General features: G+C 45.4%; 1 protein-coding gene across 1 annotated transcript in view; it reads right to left on the bottom strand.

Moving 5' to 3' along the window:
* Nucleotides 1–17,163, bottom strand: part of LOC147421741 (E3 ubiquitin-protein ligase At3g02290-like) — a 75,189-nt gene that overhangs the window by 45,262 nt on the left and 12,764 nt on the right. The window lies entirely within an intron of this gene.

Genomic DNA, 17,163 nt, shown 5'->3' on the forward strand with positions numbered 1-17,163 from the left:
CCAAGCAAAAGATCCAATTCTCGGCCAGTTTTGGGACAGGGAATTTAACAGAGCAATTTGGCATTTTATTAATTTAATTTACCATTTCCCAAGGTCCTGGGCTGTAGGGGAGACTCCTCGACCCAGCTTGCACCAGCTATATAAGCAGATAGCAAGCACCCAATTCTAGCAGAAGAGATAGAAGAAGTTCCAGCAACTGGCAGTGTTCTCTCCTCAGCAAGACCAGCAGAAGACAATCTAGCGTTTTCAGCCAACAGCAGCAGTCAGCATTTTGGAGCACAGTTCCTCTAGCGTTTTCTGCAGCAGTTCCTGTCACGAGGACGTGGCAATTGCTAACTTGAGTTGTTGGTTTCTTTCCGATGATTTTTGTATAATTTTTGGGACCCACTTTTTGAAGTTGCAAATGGCCAGTGTGAAACGGCCAACGGCCGAGAGTTTCACCCGCAGTCGAGAAGAGCAGATCGCCACGAGATGGTCAGGCCTGTCGACACTGGAATCCGAGCAGTAACAGGGTGTCTTGGCTCAGTTCAAAGTCATTCACGCCCCTCGCGACACTTATAAGTTGGTGGGTACAAGGATATACCTTCATAAGTTCAAAAAAGTCTGAACTCACAAATTATAAGAGGGAATAAAGCACTCATAGAACTATAAAAGCAAGGGACACAAGAAAACAAAAGAAAAACAAAAACAAACAAACTAACTAACTAAATCACTTTGTTTGCTACGAAACAAAACCAAATAAAACAAAACATTATTAACTTAAAAATGTTTTTAGAAAAGGCATGTGTAAAATAAGTTGACGCAACTTACCTGGCTTAAAACAAGTACTCGACTTTAAGCAAAAAAGAATAAGACATCTTAAAAACTTAATCCTAGAAATCAAACTTCACATAACAACTTCTAACAGAACACATTCTTAAGTCCTCAGGTAAGCTAAATAAAAAATCGAAAAAATGAATACTACTACAAACCTACGAAGAGCAAAGAACCAAACTTGACAATATGTGACCTCAACTTCACTGCTTGTCCAAACAGGAAGAATAAGATTATCACCTTTATCATGCATAGCTTGGACAACACCTATGACATCCCTACTCACGTCGTCAGTGCCCAAGAGTAGGTGCAGGTTTATATAGAGGTCATTCATGCTTTGAACAAACTCTACAAAACCAACGAGCTGAGTTTCTATGACCCTCCGGAGTCAAGCTATAGTAAAAATACTAGAAGCGCTAAAGATCGAAACAACAACATAAGGTGGTGGGTACAAGGAAATTAACTCAAAAGACACATGGCGGCTCTAGATGCATCTGCCAGACGCATCAGCATGAGGGGGCGCCCATTTCAAGAGGGGGGGCTGATTTGACTTGAGAAGTGTGCTACAGTGAAGTGTGCTACAGTGTGTGTGAGTAGTGGGTGTTGATGCTCACAGCTTTAATGGAAAGCTTGCCTTCTCCCTTGCTCTATGTAGCGCGACGATTCACTCTCGTGCATCTCTCTCTCCCCTTTGCACATACGGTAATGCCCCACTAGTTGGGCTTCTCAAATGACCATGTACAGTTCTAGGGGTTTTATGCGCGTTTGCCAAGGCAAGAGCCTTTTGTACAGGAACCGGATTAGGTAATTGCTAATCCCCTTCGGTACACACAGTTCCATCGCGAAGGAATGCAAAAACGGAAAGTTTTCTCGCGTGAAAACTTGTCGGATTTACCAGGGAACTGTCCCATTGCGGGTGGAAGCACCTCAGACACGCTTCGGCGTTCTCGCTCCGCTCGAAACGGTCCAAATCTGAGAATTACAGCCTGCTGTGTTTTTCTGCAGGTTTAGGGTTCTGCAGGGAATCACAAGGGGAGCCTCGGAAAGGACTTGGGATACTTGTACAGGGCAATAGGCACCTAGCAATGGCAAAACAAAAAATTACAGCATGCTGAAATTGATCTGCAGCTCACTGGAAAGCTTCCATACCACAAGGGAAAGTGTCCTTGACGTGTACTTTTGACCTACATGGATCTTTGCACCGTTATGCTGGCGAAATTGGGTTAAAAACCTGCAATTACAGCCATGGACAGGTTTGGACAGCTTAGTGAGGGTTAGGTACAAGCGTTCGGATCGTTTATTTGCCAAGGGAGCCTCGGGAAAGCATTGGGTGCTTGTACAGGACAATTTAGAGATATTTCCCGCGAGGAATCTCATCTAATTCGAGGGGCAAGTGACCCTACAGGTACGAGAGCTCGAGGGCTATCCACAGAAGTGATTGGCACACGAATCGGAGAGCAAAACAGAGAATTCAGCGAGCTGTAATTTCTCGTCAGGTTTTGCAAAGTGCTCTAAAGTGCATGGAAAGTCAATGTTTACTTGAATTTTGCCCGTGGAGACTTCTATTGTTGTTATGTTGCCGAAATCAGGTTAGAGTGGAGGAAATTCATCTCGATAAAAGTGGGACAGCTTGTAGAAGTTTACAGGTTTTCTCAAGTATAATAAGAATAAAATAATACCGAAAGGGGCGCTAGTCTTTGGGGCCTACAGGGTGTCATTGTCTGCTTGGTAATGCTCTAGCTGCCAGGCCGTGGTTCAGGCCATGGTTTGTCTTGAAGTGTTGAATTCCAAACACATGCTTATTCGTAAAGTTCCTTTGTGTCATAAAGTCTAAAGTAAAGAATTTCGAGTGAAAGCCAAAGTCTACCGCCCTACAGGCCGGTTTCATGGTTCCATTGCCGGGATAGAATCACTTTTTCCTCAAGAAGTGACCTCGGTTGGTTTGGTGAAGACACAGAGTACAGGAACTTGAAATTACACTATGGCTGACAGGACGGATGACACCAGGGAAGAGTGTTTCTCTTCAAAGGACAAACAGGAAATTCCGCATGTTCCTACATAACCTTTTCAGCGTTCGCTGTCACGAGGACGTGGCAGTTATTAACCATGTCACAAGGATGTGGCTACTGCTAACCTTGGTTGTTGGTTTCTTTCCAATGGGGTTTATTTTATTTGTTTCGAGACCCTCTTTTTGAAGTAGCAAACGGTCGAACATTGTATGGCCAATGTGAACGGTAGATTCACCCGCAGACGGGAAGTGGTCGGCACTGGAATTCGTATGGTAAGAGGATGTCTAAGCTCAGAGCAAGATCATATAGGTTCCCCCGTCGCACTTAGCAAGTTGGTGGATACTAGGAAGTGAACTCAATTAAGGCGTAAAGTCAAGGTGGGACTACCAACAAAAAGTATCCGACAGTTGGGCCACATTGCACTTTTGGATGCGGTCCCAATGAGGATAGATGGTCAGAAGACCAGTGGGAGCCCAACGGAAGCATCTCCTAAAATTTAGGGAACTGCTATTTTGGGCCGTGAAATGTGTTCGCGTCATTACCTCCGGTATGACTAGGGGAACATTTTATAACTCTGCCGCGAAGTCAACTGACGCGTCGGTTGGGATATTTTTAAGCGGCTAACCCGAAACGGGAAAATGCTTATAAATGCGCCAAGTGTCACATTTTCATGCACTTGCCTCTTCCAGAAAAATGGGCGTTGAATTTTTAAGCTGGGAAGGCCTCATTATGCAATCTGTCACAGGTTAAGAGCTATGGAGTGCTTCCTTTCCCTCTCATGTACAGTGTGGTGCTAGGAGTGATGCCCTGCACACTACACACTGCTCTCTCTCTCCCCTACGTGCAGTTATGTGATGCCCCACAAGAGGGCTACTCATTAGACTGATGTACAGTTGTGTGGGTTCATGCTTTTGTGCTGAGGCAAGAGCCTCCTTGAGTAGGAACAGGGGTAGCTAGCTGCTGCTCCAAAGCAGACACTGGTGAGGGTCATAACCTCACCGTACAGGTGCAAATCAGCACTGTGTATACGCTGTAATTTTACTTTTTTTCAGCCATACCGACGCCAGGACCATTGGGAATCGTGCCCCAATGGCAGAGGACAGTTCGGGGACTGTTTGGGGCTGAAAACAGGGCAAAAACCAGTAAATACAGCGTGCTGAATTTACTGTTTTTGGGCAGGAATCAGAGGGTATTCGCCAGTGCAAGTGAGTTCTAGCAGGGGAATTGGTTCCGCGCAAGTTTTGGGGCTGTTATGCTGCCAAAATTTGGCCAAATTAAATGGTATCTAGGTGGATACACGTGAAGGATTCCTAGGACCTTACCTTGTAATTTACCCTCCTAAAGAATAAAGAAATACCGACAGGGGCGCCAATTTTGGGGCCTACAGGTTGTCGGTGTCTGCTCGGAGCATTCTAGCTTCCGAGCTCTGTGTGTTCAAGTGCTAATTCCCGTCGCAGGTTTCCTTTGCAAGGTGCTCTGTGTGTGTGTTTAAAGTAAAGAATTTCGGGTGAAAGCCAACGCCTACCGCCCTACGGGCCGGTTTCATGGTTCCATTGCTGGTGTGAGCGGGATGAAAACACACACAACGCCTCTATAACGACCCGACACACACTCTTGGGAAGATACACACACACACTATGGGGCACCATTCGGTTTAGACAACACACCTGGCCGAGACAGGGAACACACCTCTGGAGTGAGAGGAGAGAGACTATCCACTTGCCCACTCCACACACACACACACACACACACACACATACACACACACACACCCAAAAAACTCAGCTCAAAAGAGGAGAATTTCTGATGTTTAGATACAATTGAGTTTGGGCCAACACCAATGGGGCAAATAGCTCACACAATATGGGTAAAATAAGCCAGATACAATCACAAACTAGAGCAGAAACTTCGCTCATAGGAGAAACTTACACAGAAAAACAGCAGGAAAAGAGTGAGGAATTTGGCAAAATGGACAGCGCCATCGCGTCCGGAACGGCCCAAAACCCAAGTCTACAATGTCAAAGTGCTCAAATCCGACCTCGGATGAGCAGTTTACGGCCAAAACAGGCTTCAAAAACCCCAAAAACACACCTGCGGCTGTTCCTCCTCTCTTCTCCACGTTTTTTCTGGTCTTCTCTCAGTTTTTTCAGTTCCCACACTTAGATTTATTAGTTGGGCACCCTTGGCCTTTTAGATGACCTCAAACGAACCCCGAACAGGCCAAAAACTGACCTCGCAGTGAATAGTTGTCACCTTTTTTGCATCATCCGCACACCTGGCACTCATTTCTTTTCAATAATGCGTCTCGCAACCACGTGAAGTGGCCCCAAAAAGTGGTCCTAATGATGACCTTTCTACATAACTCTCACAAGAAAACACCACTTTGTGTCCGTATTCATCCACGTGCAAATATTGACCCCGTTCGGCCTCCTGACGCCACTCGATGCCATCTGACGCACCTGCTTACCTCATGTCGTCGGCCCGCGGATAGCTTCCTCAAGAAGTTTTACGCGCTACCAACTCCTCCTTATTGTAGAAAAAACACAGTGGTACTGGTAATAGTGAAAATCGATGCACTATGTACACCCTGTCCTACCTGTACACATGTGGGCCCCACGTAACCACCTGGCTCTGAAAAATGGGCAATTCTTTATTTGATGCACCATGCATGTATATGTACATATGCGCAATCCCTTGCTCCAAAAAACTCCTGACATAATTTGCCCATCCCTTAGCCTGCTAGATCATTCATGATCAGCAGCAGCAAAGAGCGATATGAGACTCGCTGCATCACAGGTCTCCTCATCCTTCACCAACATTGCTTGCTCCACAGACAGTTCATCTTGCTCCACCATCATCAATCTAGCATGATACAATTTAAGACGCAATCCATTTACCCTTGACTTATGTAGAACACCATCCAGGTTAGCCAGCTGATATGTGCCATTTGGAAAACACTCCACTACCTTGAAAGGCCTTCCCACTTAATTTGAAACTTCTTTTGGAAGGTGTTGTCTAGCTTACTGTTGTAGCGCAAAACCAAGTCATGCTTCTTGATACCCTTACTTTTGACCTTTTCATTTATCTTTGCTAAAGCCCTATCTTGCATCTGCCCATAATGTTTCAATGCACTCATCCTATCCAGTTGAACCTCTTGTAGCTGTAAGAGCCTCTCTTCGAATGCATCACTAGGCGGCCCAAGCAACTTCTCTAACATCTTGACCGCAGGCAACTCTACTTCCACAGGCAATAGTGCTTCTTTTCCATACACCAAATGAAATGGAGTAAACCCTGTACCTGTCTTCACCGAAGTACGGTAAGCCCATAATGCACTAGGCAATTCCAAATCCCAATTCTTTCCTTGGTGCTTTGTCACTTTCGAAAGAATCTGTACCAACTCACCATTGAATCTTTCATTTAAGCCATTACACTGTGGGTAATAAGGAGTGGTATGCTAGTGCCTAATCTTCATCTTTGCACATAAAAAATCTAGCAGTTTAGCTCTAAAGCCACGCCCCTTATCTGAAAGTAGCTCTAGTGGCACCCCAAACTTGCAACATATTTCATCATACACACATTTTGCCACATCCTTTGCAGTGATCTGTTTTACTGCTATAGCCTCTGCCCATCTAGAAAGATAGTCCACTGCCGTCAAAATATAGCTTTTGCCCCTGCTTGTGATAGGTAACAGGCCTATTGCATCAATCCCCCACTTTTCAAACACATCAAACGCCATAATGGTTTTTCGTAGCTCTGGCTTCAACACTCTCTTCCCAAATGCTTGACACCTATTGCAAGACCTACACCAATGGTGAACATCCTTGTGCAAACTAGGCCATACATACCCCTCTTGCAAAATCTTATGCAAGGTGGTCTTTAGAGCAAAATGGCCACCACATGCGCCTTCATGATTCTCTTCCAACACTCTGTAAAGCTCCTCCTGCCAAGGTACACGTCTCAACACGAGATCAACCCCTTTCATGTATAAGACATCACCAATCAATTTGTATCTGTATGCTCTACCCACAAAGCCATACTTCTTAGACTTCTGAATCTCCTTTGGAATGATTCCTGTTAGCAAAAACTCCTCTTCTTGATCCAAACTTTCCCGGCCATGATAAAGAGGTAAAGTGGTCCTCAACACAAATAGCTCCCCAATCGTGCCTTGAGCTGCTTCATGTGCCTCTCCATTTAGAGCACGTTCAATGTGTTTGATGATCCATGCTTCGAACTTTTTTCACAGGCCTTTAATTCTGAAGCACATTTCCTTCAATGAGGTGTTCTTGCTCTTCCACACACCCAGCACTTGCTTCACCACTAACAAGGCATCACCTTTTATGCTCAACCTTCGAACCCCATGCTTCAAACAAATGTGTAATCCGGCTTCCAGAGTAGCATATTCAGCCTCATTGTTACTATGAGCATCCAATTTGAACCCTCTCTTGCATACTAGCTTCCCCTCTGGATCATAAAGTGCTATACCCCCCGAAGTTGCATCATGGCTCTTTTTGTATGAACCATCAAAGAACAATACATGTGCATTGCTGATCTGTGGCACTTCTTCAACTACCTTTCTCACCACCTCTTCCTTAACAATAAGGGGATTCTCCTTGTAGGTCAACAAATCAGCTAGGGTAGCCCTTGTACTATCTTCCACTAGAAAAGAGAACTCAAACTCTTGCAGCTCAATTACCCATTTCTTCACCACATTTGACATGTAAGTACCATTAATTGACTGTGGCAAAAAAGCATAACTCGTCAAGAAAACAAAAGGCCGTGGTAGCAAGTAATGACGAAATCGTCGACAAGCAAATATTACACTACCCATCACTAGCTCTACTTCCGAGAACTTTCTCTCTGCTACCAACTTCACTCGGCTTGCACAATACAGTGGCCTCATATAATGGCTGCCCTTCCCCTTTTGCAATAGCATGGCTCCAATGGCATCATCCCCTATTGAGGGATTTACATAAAAAACTTTCTCCCAATCAGGAGCCTGAATGGCTGACAAACCCCCTAACACCTCTTTCACCTCTTGAAACACTTCTTCACACTTGTCATCCCATTGCAATGGATCATGCTTTGCCACTTGTTGTAATGGATAAAGAATCTGAGAAGACAATGGAATAAACCTTGCCATGTACTTCACTTTGTGTATAAAGGTTGCCAATTGCTTCGTACTCGTAGGTGATGGAAGAAGAATAATAGACTTAACCTTGTCTGGATCAGCCTCAATGCCATTTTCTGACACCATGTGGCCCAATAACTTCACCCTTGGCTATGCTAGAAGACATTTCTTTGAATTTAGTTGTCCTCCACATTCATCATATCGAGCCAATACCGTCTACAGCTTCTCATGGTGTTCAGCCCTACTGCTATAAACACAGAAGTCATCCATAAAAGCTTTAACACAACTACCAATGAATGGTTCCAACACCCAATTTGCTCTCTCTTGATAGAAGGAAGGTCCATTTGACAACCCAAATGGCAATACTGTGTAGCAATAGCAGCCCCATGGCGTAATAAAAGTTGTCTTTGTGCGGTCTTTAAGAGCAATCTTCAATTGAAAATAGCCTGAAAAACCATCACACACACTGTACCTCTCATAACCTGCCACTGAATCCAAGATCTGATCAATGAATGGAAGAGGATATGGGTTCTTCTTAGTGGCTGCGTTTAAGGGTTTAAAATCTACACAAATTCTCCACTTCCCATCCTTCTTTGGACTGACTACAACTGGACTCACCCATTCTGTGGTCTCCACAAGGACTATGAACCCTGCCTTCAATAACTTGTCCACCTCTTCTCGCAAGGCTTCCATTTGCTCTTGACCCATCCTTCTTAGCCTTTGCCGCACTGGCTTAGCACCTTCTTTCAGCTCTATATGCATCTCTTCGCCCTTGAACCCTCTGATCTCTTCATATGAAGTAATGAACAAATCAAGAAAACTAGCCAGCATGTGCAAATATATATCCTTCTCCATAGTTGAGAGGTCTCCACTGATCATTTGTGTCATCAATTCCTACTTCTTTGACAACTCAACCTTGGTTTGCATCAACCCTTCAATCACTTCATAAGGCCCTTCACTTTCATCTTCAACCTCATTCGCAAATGCAACTAAACCAAACTCCTGGATTTCTTTGTCCATCAAAAGAAATGCAACATCAGCATCCTCATCACTGCTGGTAGTGCTATCACTGTCCTCATCTGTCACCGTGGAAGAGTCTTCATCACTAGACTCATCCTCATCTTCATAAAGCTCCTCTAATCGTTTCCTTGTGTCCATATTATAAAGCTTCTTAGTACCTGTCTTTCCATAGAGGCTAATCGTACCATGTCGCCAATCTTGAACAGCTCCCACTGCACGTAACCATGGCCTGCCCAGTATAATAGAATATGCTCCCAACCCTGCTGGCATCACATGAAAATCAACCACTGCCTTTGCATCATATGCCTCCACTTCTAAGCTCTTTACAACACCCAAGCATTTTACTTTTTGATGGTTTGCCAATCTGATCCGAAAACCTGACACCCCAGCCACTGTGAGACCCATCTTCTCAATGCATGAGTGTGTTATGACGCATATTTGGGCTCCACCATCCACATAACTTTATCCCAAATTTTTCCTTTTATGACACACATCTACTATTGGACAAATGTCTGGTAGCTCATCCATTGCCAACACCTTTACTGAACCTCTCTCTGGCTCTTTCTCCATTGGGTTAACCATCCTCTTCCACTGTCGCTTTAGCTTAGGCACCATCTCTATAAGCTGCCCAAAAGTAACATCTACCTTCCTGCTCGTCAGATCCTCCTTCAAGTCATAGCTTAATTGCCCATCCCCTAGTGGAAAATCTGAAACATGAAACTTTCGACGAGCTCTCCTTTTCCTCTTGGCCTTGACATCCTCGCCTTCATGGCTCTTTCCTTTCTTCTTACTAGGACCTGGGAAACTTCTTCCTTCCTTATCCTCTGTGGTCCTCTTCCCAATAGGCTTCACTAATGTATCCTCTAGCTTTGATGCCTTCTCCAAGGTGACTACACTTAGCACTTTTGTCTTTCCCTTTTCCTCCTGGGTCAGTCCACTAGTTCCTTCGTCTCCCTTAATTTCGATGCCATAATCATTTGACCTAGTTAGCACCTGTCTTGCCAATGGATACATGTCTCCCCCCATCCTTGGTGGCTTATCACATTGCGGGTTGATGTGACCCAACTCTCCACAATTATAACATGTGGGCGTCTGCCTCCAAAACCTACCATTGCTTTGTCCAACACCATTCCTAGGCCTTTCTTCACCTCCTGGCTGATTTGCAAACCTCCCTCGACCTCGATTATTTCCCACTTGACCTAGCATGTTTAGGCTGAGATTCTTCATCAAATCTACCATTTGCCTCATGTCTTGCCTTAGCCCATCATCTTGCACTACTGTAGTGACCACTGCTGGCATAACCTGAGTAGTAACAGGAACCACTGGTTCGTGATGAACCCCTGACATGCGACCTTGTAAAGACTCTATAGGCTGAAATTCAGACCTCATGAGCAAAGACTCCACCCCTAACTGGCTCATTTTCCTCAACTTCCACTCTTTGTTCCTTGCTACCTCTAGTGCATCTTCATATGTCCTAGGCTTCTTTAGCTCCACTCTCCATATTCTCCCAAAGACCAGCTAAGAACCTGTCCTTCTTCATCATGTCAGGCGGGGGTACCTGTGGTGCTAAGGCCTTGCACATTCGCTCCCGTGCCAATGAAAACTTACGTATGTACGCATCTACTGGCTCACCTTCCTTCTGCACCAAACCTTGTACTTCTTGCCACACTTTGTCAGGATCTTCTATCTTCACAAACTCCACTTCCAATCCATGCCTTAGATTGTCCCAACTCAATCTTACAGGTGGATCCGCTGCACGCAACTCCTCTTCAAATGCCTTGGACCAAACTCGTGCATCACTCTTCAAACAAATTTGGAGAAGGCGTAACATTTGCGTAGGGTCATGAATCTGGTTGCTAATGCAGGCAACCTCCATCTTTTCCAAAAATTCTTCCACATCTTCATCACTTCTTCCATGAAACTCCGGATAAGAGAAAGCCATGGCTAGCCAAGTTTCAATGCTATGAGAACCCCTTTGAACACACGTGCAAGAACCCAAAACTTTTGACTACCCAATCCCCAGAAACTTCAATGGAGCTCAACTTTAGATAAGGACAAACACATGCACATCAAATGAGTTTTCATAGTTGATCATCGGAATTACAACAGACAAAGGACATTCCAAGATCTCTCGTAATCTTCTTGGCCTAAACATAAAGACTATGCGCTGCTGGAAAAAAATCTTCTTGGACACATGAACATTTATCTGGATTCTTTGAGTTAAATGAAATGGAGTGAATTGAGGGCCATTTTGATCATCCATTAAAGCCAACCATGAAGCTCCCAAGAAGGCACACCTGACTTAACCTCTGCTTTTGCCAAAATTTCAACAACATAACAACATAAATGGCTCAAAAGACCAAAAAACCAGCCATCATAGCTTGGAAAAATTTTCGCAGAGTTTCCCCAAAAATAGAGCAGTAGGAACCCAAAATATAGACTGTATATGTATGCATAAACTGTCAACAATAGAACCCGAGCATCAAGTAGGACTCACTAGTACATAGCCTATGGCGAGGTCACAAAAAGGGTGCTCCAGCTACCTGTATCACCGAAAGGATCTCTACATTTGAGAATTCCCCCAGCTCAATAAAAACCTCACGCTATCGACCCTCACACGAAGGCTAATGCAAATCGCATATAGTCAAGACTCAGAAATGACTATCTTCCAGATCAAGTCTCAGAAATGGCTGGGACTGCCAAATACAACCAAGTATGGCTCCACAAATGCGTACAATAGCAATTTCCACAAGTAACGTACAATCCAGCAGACAATGCGCTCAAACAGGCGCCAAGTGATGCATACCCACAACAACTGCAAGTGACATCACTGCTAGTATATCACTGTACTCCAACTACCTGTACCTGTGTGAATCACCTGTACCTGTACCTGTACCTGTACCTGTACCTGTACCTGTACCTGTACCTGTCCCTGTCCCTGTCCCTGTCCCTGTAACCTGTAATCTACAACCTGCAACCTGTAATCCCGAAGCTCGAAGCTCGAAGCTCGAAGCTCGAGGTACTCGAAGAAGATCCTCCGTGGGGACGCCAAAAGAATGTGAGCGGGATGAAAACACACACAACGCCTCTATAACGACCCGACACACACTCTTGGGAAGATACACACACACACTATAGGGCACCATTCGGTTTAGACAACACACCTGGCCGAGACAGGGAACACACCTCCGGAGTGAGAGGAGAGAGACTATCCACTTGCCCACTCCACACACACACACACCCAAAAAACTCAGCTCAAAAGAGGAGAATTTCTGATGTTTAGATACAATTGAGTTTGGGCCAACACCAATGGGGCAAATAGCTCACACAATATGGGTAAAATAAGCGAGATACAATCACAAACTAGAGCAGAAACTTCGCTCATAGGAGAAACTTACACAGAAAAACAGCAGGAAAAGAGTGAGGAATTTGGCAAAATGGACAGCGCCATCGCGTCCGGAACGGCCCAAAACCCAAGTCTACAATGTCAAAGTGCTCAAATCCGACCTCGGATGAGCAGTTTACGGCCAAAACAGGCTCCAAAAACCCCAAAAACACACCTGCAGCCGTTCCTCCTCTCTTCTCCACGTTTTTCTGGTCTTCTCTCAGTTTTTTCAGTTCCCACACTTAGATTTATTAGTTGGGCACCCTTGGCCTTTTAGATGACCTCAAACGAACCCCGAACAGGCCAAAAACTGACCTCGCAGTGAATAGTTGTCACCTTTTTTGCATCATCCGCACACCTGGCACTCATTTCTTTTCAATAATGCGTCTCGCAACCACGTGAAGTGGCCCCAAAAAGTGGTCCTAATGATGACCTTTCTACATAACTCTCACAAGAAAACACCACTTTGTGTCCGTATTCATCCACGTGCAAATATTGACCCCGTTCAGCCTCCTGACGCCACTCGATGCCATCTGACGCACCTGCTTACCTCATGTCGTCGGACCGCGGATAGCTTCCTCAAGAAGTTTTACGCGCTACCAACTCTTCCTTATTGTAGAAAAAACACAGTGGTACTGGTAATAGTGAAAATCGATGCACTATGTACACCCTGTCCTACCTGTACACATGTGGGCCCCACGTAACCACCTGGCTCTGAAAAATGGGCAATTCTTTATTTGATGCACCATGCATGTATATGTACATATGCGCAATCCCTTGCTCCAAAAAACTCCCGACACCGGGACATCAATCACTTTTTCCTTAAAGAGTGCGCTTGGATTGTTTAGGGTAAAGACACAGAGTGCAGGAATGCGGGGATTCCACTATGGCCAACAAGCGGAAGGGAATTATGGAAGAGGGTTCCTCTTCATAGGACAGACAGGAGATTCCTATGGTTTTTGAGATTGGCGAGAGCTCAGGGCCACGTCAGTCTATACCTCCTGTCAACGTGAATGTCCCTCCAGTAGTACAGGGCTTTATGACAAGGCAACTTGAGGATGATGCGTTCAAGACTCAGTTAGTTGCCGCGGTGAATGTCTTTTCGCAGCTGGTGCAGAATCCGAGGTTTATGAAATTCTTGCAAGCGCCACCAGTGCAACAGCAAAAAAGGCAACCTACGCCGCGTACGGAGCTTGTTGATGCTCAAGCCTAGGTACTTCATGTGGCGCAGGAGGAAAGGGAACACTCGCATGTTGCGGAGTCGGGGGCTCCAAAGCAGGTTCCTCCCGTGCTTGAACAGGTGGCTAGAACGCCTATTCCACAGGCTATGCCAGTTCACCCGCAGACGGGAAGTGGTCGGCACTGGAATTCGTACGGTAAGAGGATGTCTAGGCTCAGAGCAAGATCATATAGGTTCCCCCATCGCACTTTGCAAGTTGGTGGATACTAGGAAGTGAACTCAATTAAGGCGTAAAGTCAAGGTGGGACTACCAACAAAAAGTATTCGACAGTTGGGCCACATTGCACTTTTGGATGCGGTCCCGATGAGGATAGATGGTCAGAAGACCAGTGGGAGCCCAACAGAAGCATCTCCTAAAATTTAGAGAACTGCTATTTTGGGCCGTGAAATGTGTTTGCGTCATTATCTCCGGTATGACTAGGGGAACATTTTATAACTCTGCCGCGAAGTCAACTGACGCATCAGTTGGGATATTTTTAAGCGGTGAACCCAAAACGGGAAAATGCTTGTAAATGCACAAGTGTCACATTTTCATGCACTTGCCTCTTCCAGAAAAATGGACGCTGAATTTTTAAGCTAGGAAGGCCTCATTATGCAATCTGTCACAGGTTAAGAGCTATGGAGTGCTTCCTTTCCCTCTCATGTACAGCGTGGTGCTAGGAGTGATGCCCTGCACACTACACACTGCTCTCTCTCTCCCCTACCTGTAGTTATGTGATGCCCCACAAGAGGGCTACTCATTTGATTGATGTACAGTTGTGTGGGTTCATGCTTTTGTGCTGAGGCAAGAGCCTCCTTGAGCAGGAACAGGGATAGCTAGCTGCTGCTCCAAAGCAGGCACTGGTGAGGGTCATAACCTCACCGTACAGGTGCAAAATCAGCGTTGTGTATGCGCTGTAATTTTACTATTTTTCAGCCATACGGACACCAGGACCATTGGGAATCGTGCCCCACTGGCAGAGGACTGTTTGGGGCTGAAAACAGGGCAAAAACCAGTAAATACAGCGTGCTGAATTTACTGTTTTTGGCCAGGAATCAGAGGGTATTCGCCAGTGCAAGTGAGTTCTAGCAGGGGAATTGGTTCCGCAAAAGTTTTGGGGCTGTTATGCTGCCAAAATTTGGCCAAATCAAATGGGATACACGTGAAGGATTCCCAGGACCTTACCTTGTAACTTACCCTCCTAAAGAATAAAGAAATGCCAAAAGGGGCGCCAATTTTGGGGCCTACAGGTTGTCGGTGTCTGCTCGGAGCATTCTAGCTTCCAAGCTGTGTGTGCTCAAGTGTTAATTCCCATCGCAGGTTTCCTTTGCAAGGTGCTCTGTGTGTGTGTTTAAAGTAAAGAATTTCGGGTGAAAGCCAACGCCTACCGCCCTACGGGCCGGTTTCATTCGCCCTGCCAAAAAGTGATCAAATTAGGACTGATTTTCTACTGGGTTTTTAGGGTTTGCAAGTATGAACCAAGATGAGAGGTCTCAGAGTGGTAGATTGGCCACTAGATCTCATGTGGGAGTGATGTGGATCTGCCAGATGACACGCTGCTCGCCGATTCTCTGAGGCGATTGCTTGGATTCTAAGACGCACTAGTAAATCATCTTGAAATTTCAACTTACTTGGTCGTGGGTGGTACGTTACAGTATTGTGGAATTAGGCTCGTTTGCAGAGGCAAGAGCCTCTTGCGCAGGTAAAAGTTAAGGGACAGGTTGCTAGATGCTATTTGGTGAAGTTCAAGAACTATCCACCTATGGATGTAAAGTGGATGGAAGAGCATGAGCTGTCAGAGTCACCAAAATGTATTACAGCTTTACCTTGAGGCCTTTGGGTTACAGCCTACGTATGCCCCAACCCAACGTCTACAAAGGAGGGGTAATGATAGAACTAGCACATCAAATGTACTCATGGATTCATTGCAATAGCAGTGTACATTGTTTGACAAAAGTATGAAGGTCTCATTAAGTCATTTGTACACATGTTTTGACAATCTTTCTTGCGGATACATGCGATGATAAAAGGGTGCTTACCACACTAAATGATCTATGGCATGCAATCGAAGAAGTTTGCGATTTTAAGAGGGCGAATTGTCACGAGGACATGGCAATTGCTAACTTCGGTTGCTGGTTTCTTTCCGATGATTTTTGTTTAATTTTTGGGACCCTCTTTTTGAAGATGCAAATGGCGGGACATTGCGTGGCCAATGTGAAACGGCCAACGGCCGAGAGTTTCAACCGCAGTCGAGAAGGGCAGGTCGCTACGAGATGGCCAAGCCTGTCAGCACTAGAATCCGAGCAGTAAAAGGGTGTCTTGGCTCAGTTCAAAGTCATTTAGGCCACTCGCGACACTTATAAGTTGGTGAGTACTAGGAAATTAACTCAAATGACACATGACGGCTCCAGGTGCATCTACCAGAAGCATCAGCAAGAGGGGGCGCCCATTTCAAGAGGGGAGGGCTGATTTGACTTGAGAAGTGTGCTACAGTGAAGTGTGCTACAATGTGTGTGAGTAGTGGGTGTTGATGCTCTCAGCTTTAATGGAAAGCCTGCCTTCTCCCTTGCTCTATATAGCGCGAGGATTTGCTCCCGCGCATCTCTCTCCCCTTTGCACATATGGTAATGCCCCACTAGTTGGGCTTCTTAAATGACCATGTACAATTCTGGGGGTTTTATGCGCATTTGCCAAGGCAAGAGCTTTTTGTACAGGAACCGGATTAGGTAATTGCTAATCCCCTTCAGGTACGCACAGTTCCATCGCAAAGGAATGCGAAAACGGAGAGTTTTCTGGCGTGAAAACTTGTCCAATTTATAGGGGAACTGTCCCATTGCGTGCGGGAGCACCTGAGACACGCTTAGGCATTCTCGCTCCGCTCGAAACGGTCCAAAACTGAGAATTACAGCCTGCTGTGTTTTTCTGCAGGTTTAGGGTTTCGCACCTAAACTGCAGAGAATCGCCAAGGGAGCCTCGGAAAGGCCTTGGGATACGTGTACAGGGCAATAGGCATCTAGCAGTGGCAAAACAAAAAATTGCAGCATGCTGAAATTGACCCGCAACTCACTAGAAAGCTTCCATACCGCAAGGGAAAGTGTCCTTGACGTGTACTTTTGACCTACATGGATTTTTGTGCCGTTATGCTGGCGGAATTGGGTCAAAAACCTACAATTACAGTCATGGACAAGTTTGGACAACTTGGAGAGGGTTAAATGCAAGCCTTCGGATCGTTTATTTGCCAAAGGAGCCTCGGGAAAGCATTGGGTGCTTGTACAGGACAATTTAGAGAGATTTCTCGAGAGGAATCTCATCTAATTCGAGGGGCAAGTGACCCTACAGGTGCGAGAGCTCGAGGGCTATCCATAGAAGTGATAGGCACGCAAATCAGAGCACAAAACAGAGAATTCAGCGAGCTATAATTTCTCGCCAGGTTTTGCAAAGTACTCTAAAGTGCGTGGAAAGTCAATGTTTACTTGAATTTTGTCCGTGGAGACTTCTACTGTGGTTATGTTGCCGAAATCGGGTTAAAGTAGAGGAAATTCAGCCCGATAAAAGTGAGACAGCTTGTAGAAGTTTACAGGTTTTTCT

This window comes from Adiantum capillus-veneris, chromosome 27, assembly GCF_014529385.1.
Source record: "Adiantum capillus-veneris isolate H3 chromosome 27, ASM1452938v2, whole genome shotgun sequence".
Classification (NCBI taxonomy): domain Eukaryota; kingdom Viridiplantae; phylum Streptophyta; class Polypodiopsida; order Polypodiales; family Pteridaceae; genus Adiantum; species Adiantum capillus-veneris.